Source organism: Halichoerus grypus, chromosome 2 (genome assembly GCF_964656455.1).
Source record: "Halichoerus grypus chromosome 2, mHalGry1.hap1.1, whole genome shotgun sequence".
Taxonomy (NCBI): Eukaryota; Metazoa; Chordata; class Mammalia; order Carnivora; family Phocidae; genus Halichoerus; species Halichoerus grypus.
The window spans coordinates 117,787,619-117,801,256 of NC_135713.1; the positions used below are offsets into that span (position 1 = coordinate 117,787,619).

Genomic DNA, 13,638 nt, shown 5'->3' on the forward strand with positions numbered 1-13,638 from the left:
TGGCTCTAAGGCTTAAGCTTCACGAACTTCAGAGGAAATCTATTTCAGGTTGGACCTGGGGTGAAAGAGAAAAGTAGATTTGACATACAGACTCTTTTGGTAGTCAGAGACCCACCTGAGGTAGAGGGAGTGAAAAAGTTGACATTTATGAGAAGGATCCGGGATATCTCACAGGACCCAGGGATGAGAACCTAGCTGGGCCAAATATACATTGTAACCAGAGTCTCAAACCCAAGCAGGACTCCCCATGTTTTGTCTCTTTCTAAACCTACGCATGTGCTTCATTTTTAACTTTCTCCTTGAAGATCAGCTCCGTGTGCTTTTCTGACACATGGAGCAGGAAACCGTGGCCGCCCATGTGACATGCTGCAGCTCCCAGCACCGGCTCCCAGGCCAGCTTCCCAGGGAAGCAGTCTGACTGACAGACTTGAGTCAGGCATCCATCCTTGAGTCAAAAAACCCCAGCATGATGGCAATGAGGAGACCACTCAACTGTGCGATGGGGACAAAGGCAGTCGCCTGAAAAAGAGGAATCTTTGTGAGCGGGGGGAACAAACCGGAGATGTGTCTGCCTCACCTGTTAGTCTCTGACTAGAGCAGCGCCATCCAACAGAAATATGACGTGATGCACAAATGTGAGCCGCATACGTCATTTACCATTTTCCAGCAGATGCATTACAGGAATACAAAGAAACAGATGAGATTAACTTTAATAATCTATTTTATTGAACTCAACATATCCAAAATATTATTACTTTAACATATGCAATTGACAAATATCTTACATTCTTTTCTACGTATGAAGTCTTTGAAATCCAGCTTTGAAAATCTATATTTACGGCACATCTCAGTGCGGGCCAGCCACATTTCAAGGGCAGCTAGTGGCTGCCATGCTGGACAGGCAGGTTGAGACTTCTTGGCTGAGATCTGGTTGAGGCTGCTACTCATGTACATCCCAGCAGGTCCAAGTCCGTAATGATCAAACAACATTCTCTCGCCTGACGCAGTTGTCATTACTGTGCATCTGCTCTTGGGCTCTGATAAATGTGCAGGATTAATCATCACTGGCTTTCAAAGTGCACATAGCACAAGCACTTTTGCTGCCAAATTGCAATTACAGAGTTCTTTCTTTGATGGATCCAGAGTTTAATGTCTTTGCACTTCCTTTATTCCAGAAATGAAATTAAAGCCTCTCTCTCTCTCTCTCTCTCTCTCACACACACACACACACACAAAAGGCCCACAGAAACCTACAGCTCCATCAGCAAATTGTTCAGCCTTGGTAGGAAGGTCATTAGACTGGTTTTATAGAGAGTCCATAAAGCATCGGGAAAACAGATAAATGTCAAAATCCTGGCTGCTCAGCTGCACTTCAGCTCAGCCTCCCAAAGGTAATAAATGCATCTCTCCAAAGAGTATCTGCTTTCTCTTCAGTTCGCTGCATCCAGGTAAATAAGCAGTACAAGGCGTATTTCTTTTTCATTTTTTTCCCCCAAGTTCTAGCCAACACAGTTGTATACAGGTTAGATCTGCTCCATCTCACTTGGAGAGGCCGGTTTCTATTCTGGTTATTGATTTTTCAGATGACTTGGGTTGAAAAGACAAGATGTGACTGGTTTAGAAGTCTAATTTTTTTGTCTAGAGGCAATTTGTGATGGCTGCCTAGTACATTGATAGCTACTTATACATCGGGCATTTCTTGTGTGCCAGGCAATGTGCTAAGTGCTTACAGACGTTACGTTATTCAATTTTTGTAGCAACACCATAGGTTAGTACTATTATTAACACCCCCATCTTGTAAAGGAGGAAACTGAGGTTTGACAAATGTTAAGTGACTTGCCTTGAAGTCACATGGTTACTAAGCAATAAATCCAAGATTTGAACCCAAGTTGCCTGACACCAAAGCTTTAGCTGCTAAGGTCTGCATATCAGTTTGGGGTAATTTCTGAAATAGAAGGCCATCCAAGTGTCCAGGGACCAGAACTTTCACGTGAAGACTTCTTGGGGCAAGGTGTCTGAGAAGAGAGGATAGTGAAATGAGGGCAAGGGAGCAAGGTGGCAAAAATGGAGCTCCTTTTAAGGGGGAAAAATAAAGACAGATGTGCAAATGCCTAGGGAGGAAGCAGTTGACCAACCCTGACAAAGAAGGGCTGGACTCTCCTCTGCCCCCAGTGTAAACCAGCTCTGACCTTATTCCGCAGCCTTGAACAAGCCACCTGGCTTCCAGTAATGTAAAGATAATGGCTCTGTCAGGCCTCCCTGAGGGCCTATTTGGATTAACTAGCTAATGGTTATAGACTAGTTTGAGTAGGCAAAGGGCCCAATAAAATCTTTACTCAAGCCTTTTTAGCACAGAACTGAGCCCCTGTTGATGATACATGTTAAAGGAAGATCAAGCCCTCTTCAGTTTTATTGCTTTAATTGAGCCATTTGGCAGTACTAGGCCAGTCAAGAAAATAATAGCGTGCCCACATTAATTAGCCAACTTGACTCTGAGAGACAACACCAATAATGTTCTTAGGACCTGAATTTAATGTTGGTAACCTCAAGTGGAGGGCTGGCATTGGATAAATATTTGTTGAATCACTAAGTACACAAATTTGATGTTTACTCAAGCACCTACTATGTGCCAAACAGTGGATTGCAAATATCAGGCTTTAAAAAGCCACCTTTCTTGAGCGCTGTGTATTGTGTAAGACTGATGAATCACAGACCGGTACCCCTGAAACAAATAATACATTATATGTTAATTAAAAAAAAAAAAGTGAGAGCTCATAAAACCAGGAGAACTTAAAAAAAAAAAAAAGCCACCTTTCTGATGACAGTATTTTGCCTGGAGATTGGGAATGTTACCATATCACGCCGAATGTGGATTTCTCCATCAGTGAGTTTCTGCACAATCAGCAGTAAAGCAAATGAAGATAGAACTCTTCATTTGCCAAACACAGGAAAAATAAGAGAATTTTCAGGAGCTATTTTGATAACAACTATAAATTTTTATTTTTATTTTTTTTATTTTTTTTATTTTTTTTTTATTTTTTTTAAATATTTTATTTTATTTATTAGAGAGAGAGAGAGCATGAGAAGGGGGAGGGTCAGAGGGAGAAGCAGACTCCCCGCCGAGCAGGGAGCCCGATGCGGGACTCGATCCCGGGACTCCAGGATCATGACCTGAGCCGAAGGCAGTCGCTTAACCAACTGAGCCACCCAGGCGCCCCCAACTATAAATTTTTAAATATGCAGAATATTTTCATCCTTTAAAGGACCGCATCTACTCAGATTTCCACAAGGCAAGAGTATATAAGTTCCCAGTTAGAGGTGGAAGTCAATCTCAATTACATAACATCCTCCTGTCAGTTCCTACCTGTGTGGAAAAATGTGAAATGTGCACGTTTCCATAGAAATAACCAGGCAATTGTCCAGCTGGTTTCAAAAGTGGCTAAACCCTGTTAATCATTTAATACCTTACCTCATGTGAGATAAACACAAGAGAAGTCACTGCCAGGCTACAGTATTTTCTCAAACCCTAATTTGTTCATTCTTTTATTCATTCTACTAAAATAAATTGAGGGGAGGGCTTACTCTATGCCAGGCATTGTTCCAGCCATGAGTGAAGCAAGCAGCCATGAACAAACCAAGATCACCTATCCTCCTGAACCTACATTTTATTTATTTTTTATTTACTTATTTTTTAAGATTTTGTTTGTTTATTTGTCAGAGAGAGAGAGAGCACAAGATCAGCAGGCAGAGGGAGAAGCAGGCTTCCCACTGAGCAAGGACCCTGACCTGAGCCAAAGGCAGATGCTTAACCAACTGAGCCACCCAGGCGCCCCTAGAATCTACATTTCAGCAACTGCTTTCAGTTCCCCATAGAACTCAAGTATGCTTCCAGTTGTAGTTTAACAAAACGAAATAGCCTTTTGGGCTAGCCCTCAGACTTCCTCATGTCAATTCATTCTTTCAGCAAATACTAACTACTGGGCTACTCTGAAACAATACAAATATCTATCCAGATGGCAGTCATGTTTTCACAGAGCTCACTGTCTAAATGGAAACACAAGGCATTTACAGCAACAGCAACAACAACAACAACAACAACAACAACAACAACAAAAACCCAACACTACAAGGTATTAAATGCCATGAGCAAAGCAAATAGAATGCTGTGAAAATTCAGAGAAGAAAATTCACCTTCAGGGAGAAGGTAACTAGGAGGCATCTGATTTAGGATTTTAAAGGAAGAGGGGGTGGCTCAGTTGGTTAAGCATCTGACTTTTGATTTTGGCTCAGGTCATGATCTCAGGGTTGTGAGATGGAGCCCAGAGTTGGGCTCTGCCCTGGGTGTGGAGCTGGCTTAAGATTCTCTTTTCCTCTGCCCCTCCCCACCTCCCTCTCTAAAAAGAAAGAAAGAAAGAGAGAGAGAGAGAGGGAGGGAGAGAAAGAAAGAAAGAAAGAGAGAGAGAGAGAGAGAGAGAGAAAGAAAAGAAAGAAAGAAAGAAAGAAAGAAAGAAAGAAAGAAAGAAAGAAAGAAAGAAAGAAAGAAAGAAAGAAAAAGAAAAAGAATTTAAAGGATGAGTATGATTTGCACATGTGAAATGAGAGGTAGGTGGGGCACATGAGGATGAAGGGCCCTCTGTAAATGATCAAAAGGAACATCTTAGTTTCTTAAATACATATTGGTAAGACAAATCTCGGAAAGCTGCTATGGATTGAGTGTTTGTGTCTCCCCAGAATTCGTATGTTGAAGCTCTAATCCCCAGTGGTACTGGAGGTGGGGCCTTTGGGAGGTAATTAGGTCGTGAAAGTAGAACCCTAATGATAGGATTCGTGCCTTTACAAGTAGAGTCAAGAGAGACAATCTCTCTCTCTGCCACATGAGGATACAGCAAGAAGGTGTCATCTGTAAACCAGGAAGAGGGCTTGCACCAGAACCCTACCTGCCTGCACCCTGATCCTGGACCTGAAGCTTCCAGAACTCTGAGAAGTAAATGACGGATGCTTAAGCCACCTCGTCTGTGATATCTTGTTATAGCAGCCCGAACTGACTAAGACAAAAGCAAACTTTGTATTCACACTTTTTTTATCTAAATGAAGTTTAGAGCAGCTATTGTCTTCAATTCAACTGGATGCTCAAGGTCAACCTACAATGAAAATTCGAGAGAGTGGAAAATCAGTTTCATCTCACATGCTTATGGATGGAACTGGTAGCTCCAAGTGTTGCGTTGCAAATAATTCTGAGGTTTCATTAAAGTCCAGCAGGAAAGGGCCTGTGATCCATTAGTTATGTCTGCCACAGGCACAGGCTTCATATGTGGTGGGTGATTTATTTGCCATCCCTGGATTAAGGTCAGACATCTGAAGTGCCCAGGGAGGAATGCTGTGTCATTGTGGGTTTTTTGTTTTTAAGATTTTATTTATGGGGCACCTGGGTGGCTCAGTTGGTTAAGCGACGGCGTTGGCTCAGGTCATGATCCCAGAGTCCTGGGATTGAGTCCTGCATCAGGCTCCCTGCTCAGCGGGGAGCCTGCTTCTCCCTCTCCCTCTCCCTCTGCCGCTCCCCCTGCCTATACTCTCCTGCTCTCTCTCTGTCAAATAAATAAATAAAATCTTTTTTAAAAAAGATTTTATTGATTTATTTATTTGAGAGAGTGCCAGTACATGTGGGCATGAGCAGGGGGTGGGGGAGGAGGAGGGGTAGAGCGAAAGGGAAAGGGACTAGCAGACTCCCTACTGAGCCTCAGCTGGAGGAGGGCTCCACTGCGGGCTCCATCCCAGGACTCTGAGATCATGACCTGAACCGAAGTCAGATGCTTAACTAACTGAACCACCCAGGCGCCCCACCATAGTGGTTTTTTTTTTTTTTTTTAATTTTTTTAAAAGATTTTATTTATTTATTTGAGAGAGAGAGAATGAGAGACAGAGAGCACGAGCGGGAAGAGGGTCAGAGAGAGAAGCAGACCCCCCGCTGAGCGGGGAGCCCGATGCGGGACTCGATCCCGGGACTCCAGGATCATGACCTGAGCCGAAGGCAGTCGCTTAACCAACTGAGCCACCCAGGCGCCCTCACCATAGTGGTTTTTAAACTGTTTTAGCAGCAAGACCCCTCATTTGTTCAAATGAAATCTTACTCAAATTCCAACATTTTGAAGAATGGAGCTGTCCTGTCGACCAGGGAAGTGGGATGTCTGGAGTCCCACCCCCCACCCCACCCCCTCCTTACAGTGGCCCCAGGAGCACACCCTGAAAATCATCACTTTATGAGACTGTTGCTTTCCGTGTTGCAAGAAGAACGGCATTTCATAATTTGTTTGGGTCATGTTCAATTCCACAAGAAGGATGATAATCCCTCTTTCCCAGACACAAAGACTGAGGTCCCAAGAAGTTCAGGGATAAGCCTGACAGGCCTGAGAAGGCTGACTACAGAAGGTGGAGGAGGAAGTCAAGCCTAGAAGCCGGCCTCCCCCGCCCCCACCCCGTCCCCCCTGCTTGCGGGGCGGGGTGTCGCAGCCCCCAGCGCTGCCGCTCCAGCGCCCGCAGAGCTTGCCCGGGCCGTTCGCCGGGGACTCCTCCAGAGGAGCGCTGCGTGAGCTCGGGGGCTGCGACCTTCCGCCAGCCCTGTTGTCAGCGCCACATTAGAGGTGCCGGGGAGTCAGGTTTTCCTCCTGGCGCCCCGAGACTTGCAGGAGAGGGGGCAACCTGAGTATGACCCCTCCTCCTCGCTCCTCAGCTCTTTCTGAGGGGGGCCTGTCGTCTCTGCCCGCGCTGAGTGGCCGGGGCCTGAGGTACGGTGGTCACAGGGCGTGTGCACGGAAGGCACCTTACGAAGTCCACGGCGCTTCTGTCACCTCACCGAGCCCACCCACTCCGCTGCTCCGCACCACCACCGCTTGCCGCCTGGCCCGCTGCGGCAGCACCCCCCCACCCCCACTTCTCCTCCCCTGCTCGGCTCCGGCCTCACCTTGCTCCCCTCTACTCTCCACACTGCAGGAAGCCATCTTTGAATAACGCAGATCCGACCTGGTCACTGCTCGGCTGGAAACCCTCCAACGGCTCCCCATTGTCCTTAGCTCCCCATGGAAGGAGCACTTAATGGCGAGGAAGTGTGTGTGGGCGCGTGCGGCCGTGTGCGCGGACACTCTCCCAAAGGAGGGTGGCTTACGACGATCTGTAAACTGGAACAGGACAGTACTATGGGCTCCCCGTGGTACACAGCAAGGTGTATTTACTCAGGTCCTGCCTCATTCCGCAAAGGAGCCGGCGTGGCCGGGTCTATAGGATATGTCTCCTGGGCACGCGGCCGCAGCATGCTTTCCCAGCTGTGTCTTGGAAGCATCAGTCCTGTGGTATGAAGCAACCATAGCGTAAAATAAAAAGAGCGTTTTATTATCCTAAAAACTCTGAAAGGAAACTGAGGCACAGATGCCGGCCGAGGTGCTCTACCACAGCATCAAGACGATTTCTGGATCACTGAAAGGGCGTTCCCAGGTGCATTAGGAGAAACTGAGTCATTACCTAACACAGTAGCCTGTGTGTCAATATTACCCCAGCACTGGCCCCTAGGTCCTAAGTCAAGGGGGCTTCCCCCAATCATGTCCTCACAATTTAGAAAAAAAGGCCCTTTCTGATCGCTTTTCCTTCGTGGTTTAATATACTTCTTTTTATTTTTTTTAATGTATTTTGGGGTACCTGGTTGGCTTAGTTGGTAGAGCATATGACTCTTGATCTCAGAATCATGAGTTCCAGCCCCTCACTGGTGGCAGAGATTACTTTTTTAAAAATTAAAATAAATAAAAAACTTAAAAATATGTCTTTTAAGTAATTATTTTTTTGAGAAAGAAAAACAAAGCCAGAGGCGTCATAATCCCTGATTTTAGTTCTTTATGCATTTATGTATTTATATTTTATTTTAAGATTTTATTTATTTTGAGAGAGAGAGAGAGCTCACAAGTAGGGGGGAGGGGCAGAGAGAGAGGGAGAAGCAGACTCCCCGCTGAGCAGAGAGCCCAACGTGGGACTCCATCCCAGGGTCCTGGGATCATGACCTGAGCTGAAGGCAAATGCTTAACCAGCTGAGCCACCCAGGCGCCCCTCCTTGATTTTAAACTATATTATAAAGCTATAATAATCAAAATAGTATGGTATTGGCATTAAAACAGATATACAGGGAGGAAAAAAAAGGCTTTTAGATTAATCAAACAGAAGAGAGAGCCCAGAAATAAACCCACATGTATATGGTCAATTAATTTACAATAAAAGACCCAAGACATACAAAGGGGAAAAGACAGTCTCTTCAATAAATCCTGTTGGGAAAACTGGACAGCCACATGCAAAAGAATGAAACTGGGCGGCTATCTTACATCATACTCAAAAATTAATTCAAAATGAATTAAAGACTTAAACGTAAGACCTGAAACCATAAAACTCTTACAAGAAAACACAGGCAGTAAGTGCCTTGGCGTCAGTGTTAGTGATGTTTTGGACCTGACACCAAAAGCAAAGTCAACAAAAACAAAAATAAACAAGTGGGACAACATCAAATTGAAAAGCCTCTGTACAGCAAAAAAATCATCAAGAAAATGGAAAGGCAACTCACTGAATGGGAGAAAATATTTGCAAATCATATATCTGATAAAGGATTAATATCCAAAACATATAAAGAATACATGTAACTCAATAGCAAAAAAAAAAAAAAAAATCAGATTAAGAAATGGACAGAGGAAAAAAGAAAAAAGGAAAGAAAGAAATGGGCAGAGGATCTGAATACACATTTTCCAAAGAAGACATACAGATGGCCAACAGGTCCATGAAAACGTGCTCAACATCACTCATCATCAGGGAAACGCAAATCAAAGCCACAGTGGGATATCACCTCATATGTGTTAGAAGGGCTATTATCAAAAAAACAAGAAATAGTGTTGACAAGGATGTGGGGAAAAGGGAACCCTTGTGCACTGTTGGTAGAAATGAAAATGGGTGCAGCCACTAAAGAAAACAGTGTGGGAGTTCCTCAAAAAATTAAAAATAGAACCACCATAGGATCTAGCAATTCCACTTCTGGGTATTTATCAGAAGAAAATGAAAACACTAACTCGTGTCCATTGCAAGTATTATTTGCAATAGCCAAGACACGGAAACAACCCAAGTGTCTATGGATGGATGAGTGGATAGAGAAAAAGAATGCGTTTGTGTGGAATATTATTCAACCATAAGAAAGAACGAAATCTTGCCATTTACAACAACATGAATGGACCTTGAGGGCATTATGCTAAGTGAAATAAGCCAGTCAGAGAAAGACAAATACCATATGCTCTCATTTATAGATGGAATCTAAACAAAACAGAACAACAAAAAAAATAAGTTCACAGATAAAAAAGAATGATCATTGCCAGAGGTGGGGGGTGGGAGGTCAGGCGAAATGGTGAAGGGGGTCAAGAGATACAAACTTTCAGGAAAAAAAAAAAAAAAAGCACTTACTTTAAATTAGGCAACACATAATATTTCAAAGTTCCAAAGGTACAAAAATACCTGTAATTAAGGCTCCTTCCCACCCCTGTCTTTCAGCTACCCTGCTGCCCTCTTGAGAAGCAATCACTAGTTTCTAAAAGTAGTCTATGCATACATAAGCCTGCATATTCACAGTTTTTATTTTCATTCAAATAGTGGAATTAATTCCCAGTGTCCTTTGCCTTGCTTCGCCCCACCCCCACCTTGCTTTTTCAATGAACAATTTATCCTGAGGTCCAGGTTCATTACATGTGACTGTCACGAACCATGGCTGGGCTGTGCCCCTGGGATTCTTCATGGGCCTGAGGGGTTTTGTCCCCGCTGAAACAAAACTGTCTGACTTGGGGCTGGGGAGTTGGGCCCATATTTATTCATATTTACTGACCCTGGAGCTCATCACCTGGGGAAGGGCAGCTGGTGTCCGGGGCCAACTGGGCAGTACCTGTGGTCAGACGATCAGCACCAGCCTTCCTCTGCACATCACTCAGGACCCTTGTTTCTTTTTAGAGCTTTTAAGTCATTTTTAATTGCATAGAAAATACATGAATATATTTCTGCAGAAAAAAAAAAGGTTGACTAAATCAGTTGAAGTTAAAAAATCCCCTTTATTCCCCAAACCCATGCCAGCTCTCTACCCAGAAGTGTCTACCATAGCTTGGGTGTTTTAAGCCTTTTGCTTTGTGGGGAAGATTGTTGTGTTTTCCTACGTGGGATCATATTCTTTGTACTGTACAACTTGCTTGCTCATTTAACATTTTGCTTGGCCCTATTTCCACTTCAGGGTATGGAGTGGGCACTTTGTCCTTTATATCCATCACATTACGATTCTGTTGTATGGATGTACCATAGTTTATGCAAGGATCTTCCTCTTGATGAGCATTTAGGTTGTTCCTAATCTTTCAACATTCAAATAACTGGCTTCTTTTCCCATTCACAGCACATGGCAAGGCAGCTCCCTTCCCAAGATTTCTGTAGATTCCAAAGTTGTTTTCCTGGTCACGTCCTGTCCCTGTCCTGTTCTCAAATCCACTAGGGGCTTCTCTATTCTCACTTCTCTCCCCACGCTCATCATTTCAACTATTCTTTCTATATTCTTCCAAAACCAACGATTTCACTGAGATTGGTGAGTGAAGGAGAGGGGTCACAGCACCCTTCCCTTACCCCCACCCCTAGGTGCCCAGCAAGTCCAGTTGGGGTTCCCTACAAATTCTACCATTCCAGTACTCTGGGCCAGGCCACCATGAGCTCCCCCCCAGGGCACTGCGGCAGTCTCCCAGCTGGCCCCCTGCTTCCACGCCTGCCTTCCCAAAGTCCATCAGCCACCACGCTAGCAGAGGCCTTGGAAAACAAACCAGATCACTTCCCTCTCCTGCTTAAAACCCATCAGTGCTTCCCATTGCCTTCAGAGTGAACCCAGGCTCCATGGCAAAGCCGATAAGACTCTGTCCAATTCCCTGCTGCTGCTTCTCCAGCTGCGTCTTCTGTGGCCTCACAACTCACCCCCCTCCTCCTCTAACCACCACGCCACCCGCCCTGGGCCTCTGCGCTGGCTCTTCCCTGGAACACTCCTCACACCCACAAGGAGAAGGAGAAGTGGCTCCTTCTCAGCTTGCCCACTGCAGGGCAGGAAAGGCCTTCCTGGAGCACCCCACGCTAATCAGCCCACCCCTCCAATTTCTCCGGCTCATACCACCCTGTGTATTACCTTCCAAGTCTCTCTCTGTGTGCATGTGTTTCCTGTCTGTGCCCCACAAAACCGTGAGCTCCACATGGGCAGGCACTTGGTCTCGTTCACTGCTCTGCAGCCGGCGCCTTGCGCAGGAGGCCCACAGTCCCCAGTTGGCTGAACGAATGAACAGACCACATCTACAAAGCAAATGGAGAGGAAACCTCCAGAGGAACGTGTGATTGGAAGACGCACTCTGAGTGAGGGTCCCAAGGGAGCTGTCTCTCCATACAGGAGCCTGGTTCCTCACTGAGACGGGTACAGGCTGGAGCAAGGAGGGAGGCCCCCAGGGCCCCAGGGCTTCCCAGGGCCGCCGGAGATGGGAGAGGGGATGTCTCAGAAATGCCTTGATTGCCACAGCAAAGGGGCAGACCCGCTGCCCTTCTTCCACCCACCAGAGAGCCCACTGAGTTGCCATAGCAACAGAGGACTGCACCAGAGTCCGAAGAGGGATGTCTGCGTCTCCCAGCACTTCTGCGAGGGCGAGGAAAAGGGGAGGCTCGGTGCGGAGCCGTGCCCTTGCTCTGTCTGCCTCTGGCCTGTCCCGGGGCAAGCAAAGCGCCCTCCTTGGCCCCTGCAGCCCCACCTCCCGGGAACATCGGAGGAAGCTCTCCCTTCAGAGTCCTCTCCTCTGTTTTCGCTCTCCCGCTGTGGAAGGAAAGCCTCATCTCTGTATCCTGTCCAGGCCCACAAAATTGGCCAGAAGAACAAAGGAGAAGGATTCTCTGATGGCGCACAGCTCTCAAAACAGTCTGAAGAATGTTTTCTTTTTAAATACAACTTTGTTAGTCCGAACGGTCACCTCCTGGAGGTTCTGAGTCTCTGTTGGCTATCTTCTTGGTCCCCTTAAAGAAGCCAGACCTGGCTTTTAATCCCCAGGAGCTAAGAGCCCTTTGAGGGAGCTGCTGAGAAGCCGTTTGCATCATTTGTCAAAACCACGGCAAGAGTATTTACCACTCTCTGAGTCCGTGGCGCGCATCCCTTGTCTCCACCCTGACGACCACCCTGAAAGTCAGTACAGTCCCTCTGGCCATGTAGGGAACCGGAGGCCTGGTCGTTCCCGGGGCCACACCGCTGCCAGGAGGCCAAGCCGCGCTCTCAGGCCCTGACACGCAAGCCGCTGGCCGCTGCTCTGCCCCGGGAGGCACAGACAGCTCCATGGAGCGGCACATTTTGCTTCCCCAAGGCCAGCCAGCCCCGCGAGTCCTCCCGCGGCCCCCCTTCCCGGCCACCGTGGCCCGCAGTTGCTGGCTCTGGCGCCGCGCCACCTCACCCCCACAGGGGTCTGACAGCAAGTAGCTCAGAGTGGGAACAAAGGCGGCTTTTTTAGCCCCTTCTTTAGAAACCTTGAGTCCTCGCCCGCAGAAGCTGCTCCTCGGATTGGCTGCTACCATGGCAACGGGCTGCTGGTCTCTGTCCAATTATGTCAGGCCAGGACCGCAGCGCCTCCGCGTCCATTTCCGGCCGAGCTCCCAGCCGGCCAGCGCCGCCCTTCTGACCTCCAGGCAATTGCGAATGCCCACGCTTTCTCATTACAGCTGCCTTCCAGTGCCCCGCTCCTGATGAAGCCTTTGTAATCTGCTTCGAACTTCCCCTCCCAGCAGCCCCTCGTCCCACTCGGCTGCTGGCTCTTTCTCTGTGCTTTATGAAGCACCGATTGTGTATCCAGCCTTGCCCCCAGCATACTCGTGCACCCTGATGGGCAGATAACTTGGACACGCACATTTCGGACATCCGGGACTCAGTGTCTGGCACTGAGATCTTTTTGCTGTAATTGTGACCTTGGAGGGGGTCTACGGTGGCCTGATTTTAAGCCTGATTTATTCGTCCAGTGACTCATGAGCACCTACTATGTTCCAGGCACTAGGGACACCACATTAAATAAGCCAGCATGGAACTTTGTTTTCCTAGTGGAGACGGGTGATAAAAGTAAACAGATAAACATGATTTGGGGAGTGGTAAGTGTGGTGAAGATAAAGGAGCTGAGGAGCTCTGATCCTAGGAGGGACATTTTCCTCTGTCTTCATCCAAGTTCCTCCCCTCACTCCACACAGGAGGAAGGGGGGCAGGGAGTGATGCTTTGTGCCCAGTGGGCACTTCTGTATGCAAGTGGCAGAGGCTAAACTTAGGGAAAAGGATCTTCAGGCAGTGACGCCGCTGGGGGTCGAGGCCTGATAGTCGTCTGGACTCCATCGCCATCTCTTCCGTCTCCCCAGCAGTCAGCTCCCCTCCTTCTCCTTCCAGTGGCTTTTCCCACAAGACAGGCAGTGTGGCTGCTGACAGACCCTGTGAGTTTTATTTTTCCGAGCCACAGTCATGGAAGCCAGCCTGATCTCAAGCATTCTCCCATTCTAAGACCATAACTCCAAAGGAAGCCACTTGTTGGCCCAGGTCAAAAGTTCCCAGCT

At 47.1% G+C, this 13,638-nt stretch overlaps 1 long non-coding RNA gene across 4 annotated transcripts in view; it reads right to left on the bottom strand.

Moving 5' to 3' along the window:
- Window positions 1-703: 703 nt before the first annotated feature.
- The window catches only part of LOC118550948 (uncharacterized), a 36,260-nt gene continuing 23,325 nt past the window's right edge, over window positions 704-13,638 (bottom strand). Inside the window, exons 2-5 of one of the 4 annotated variants that reach the window (XR_013445822.1) lie at window positions 11,210-11,370; window positions 9,947-10,058; window positions 6,959-7,338; window positions 704-2,722 (exon numbers count right to left, since the gene is read on the bottom strand). This is a non-coding gene — a long non-coding RNA (uncharacterized LOC118550948). Of the gene's footprint in view, window positions 2,723-6,958; window positions 7,339-9,889; window positions 10,059-11,209; window positions 11,371-13,638 lie in introns of all 4 variants that reach the window. The other 3 variants (XR_004924810.2, XR_013445823.1, XR_004924811.2) reach the window with 3 other exon arrangements.